This window comes from Lepus europaeus, chromosome Y (genome assembly GCF_033115175.1).
Source record: "Lepus europaeus isolate LE1 chromosome Y, mLepTim1.pri, whole genome shotgun sequence".
NCBI classification, from domain to species: domain Eukaryota; kingdom Metazoa; phylum Chordata; class Mammalia; order Lagomorpha; family Leporidae; genus Lepus; species Lepus europaeus.
In genome coordinates, this window is record NC_084851.1 from 12070720 (window position 1) to 12072976 (window position 2257).

The following is a 2257-nucleotide window of genomic DNA, read 5'->3' on the forward strand; positions in this document are numbered from 1 at the left end:
GCACCAGCTGAAAGCCCTTTATCTTAAGAACTCAATGCTGAGGATAATCTCAAGTTCGCTTAGTGCCAATCACTTTAGTTTGTTAAAGGAAAAAAAAAAACTTGAAAAGATAAATCCTTCTTACAGTGTATTTTTCCTTATAAAACATGAACTGAAGTTACTGGTAATAAACGGTGACTGTTTCACTGTTAGGGTTCATTATTAATAATGTCAAAAACATGACAGCAGCAATCTTTAAGAATCCAAATTAGAGCAAGATAAGACTACAAAACATCTAATGTTTCCATTGGTAAAGTGCTCCTTTTCTTATTTTAAGTGAAAAGAAAATGAATTAATCATCAGCCACTAGCAACATCATCTTGAGAGGTTTTTTAGGGCAAAAGAGGTTTACAAAAATAGATTAAGAAATAATACTGTAATTTTTTTCACAATTCAGTTTTGATAAATTGTACCTAATCATACAAAAATTATCCCAAATTCAAAATTGATATAAAAAATGGAGAGATGGAATGAACTCACCAAGATGACAGGTCAGACAACATATAGGAATGAAAAATTCTACACAGGGCACTTATTTCATGTCCAGATGTAAAAACCATTTTCCACTGATAGCTTACCTTCCTCCCATAAGCAATCACAGATTGTGAGTGGATCATGCAGTACAAAGCCACAGCAGTGAAATCTTCTTTGATGCTCCACAAAACAATTGTATCTTTTCCTTATTAAACTGCTGATTGGTTGTCTATTTTTATTTATCCCACTTATTTGCATTCACAAGTTAACAAACAGTGTCAACAATTATTGTAGTGAACCGAGGGTACTGCTGGATGAGAGGCTCTATAAGACATATTTACTGATTGACTCAGAAGGTTTATTGAGTTCAACCCTCATTCCTTTTTCACCTGTGAGATATTTTACTTTAGTCAAAATACCAAACAGGTATTGCGTCCCTTGCAGCATATGCTGGTTGTACTTCATGAGGGTTGCGAGGGTCAGACCAGAAAACAGCAGTGTATTAAATTTGAGTTTAATGTCAGCAAACTGGGCTTTGCCTTGTGGAAAAATTAGAAGTATACCTCCACTTCCCTTGGAACCCCAGTCTTTATTAAGATAATATATACAAGTCACACATCTCCCATCTCCATTTGGATTATCAGCATACCGCACATAACCTGTTCCACTACCTGCATAACAAGCAGCCATGGCTTTCGTCCGGCCAATCATTTTGTATTAGCGTAGCTTCCTGTTACAGTGGCGGATCAGGTCGTCCATGCTCCTCATCAGCAGCCCAGCGGTTTCACAGCCGGGCTCCTTGCTTTCGATCCAGGTGATCTTATTGCCTCAGATGTCCTTGAACGAGTTGCTGTTCTGGCTACCTACCTGGCCGTCCGTGAACTGGCTTGTGTCGTGAAGGGCCCACATCTCGTCGCCTGTCTTGTCCAGGAAGTCGTCCACTACAGATGCCCTTGCTTGTTCATGCAAGGCAGCGCCGGAAGCGGCTTCCTCTGTCTGCCCTTTGGGCTGCAGACCACAGCTATGGCTCAGGCCCTTGCTGGGCGTGTTGCTAGGCGGGTACTGGTTCGCTCCCTCCTGATACAGCGATGGGCGGGTCAGTGACTCCTCCTTCACTGGCTCCGCCTCCGCCACCGCCAGGCCCTGGAGGCCCGGGTTCTGGGCTATGGGAGGGTGGGCCACGGACTTGGCCTTTGCCTTGGCTGCATCTCCGGCGGCTGGCCCGAAGCCTTGGCGGCGGTGGAGGTGCTGTACGGATGCGCAGCTCCTTTCTTGGCCTCCCAGGCTCCAGCCCCACTGGCCCTGGGCCGCGGTGTGATGGGAAAGGTCGGGCTGCTGGTGCAGGCCTGCCCCGCGGCCAGAGGCGCCCTCACTGTCCTGGCACAGGAGCTCCTGCTTCCTCCAGTCCTGGCGCTGGTGTGGCCGCAGCACAGCAGGCTCTATATCTTCCCGCAGGGCTGCAGGGCTCTCAGTACCGCTGGTCCGCTTGCTCCGGCCCTGCCTTCCAGGCCCGCCACTGTCATTGCGCATGGTGTAGGCAGCGGTGGTCCAGTAGGAGAGGTGGGGACTGCACTGCCTAGTCCAGGGCCAGGGAGCATGGAGAGCGGCAGGGAAGGTTACAGCGCCATGCACCTGCCGCCCGTCTACACAAGCAGGCCGGCGACCCCGCCCTCGGCCAGGCTGCTTCCTTGTCCTTGGGGACGGCCCCTCTCTCTCTCTTTTTCTCTCTCTGCCTCTGCTTCTC

At 48.5% G+C, this 2257-nt stretch overlaps 1 pseudogene; it reads right to left on the minus strand.

Moving 5' to 3' along the window:
* Positions 1–798: 798 nt before the first annotated feature.
* Positions 799–2043, minus strand: LOC133754093 (egl nine homolog 1-like; annotated as a pseudogene).
* Between the last annotated feature and the right edge of the window lie 214 nt (positions 2044–2257).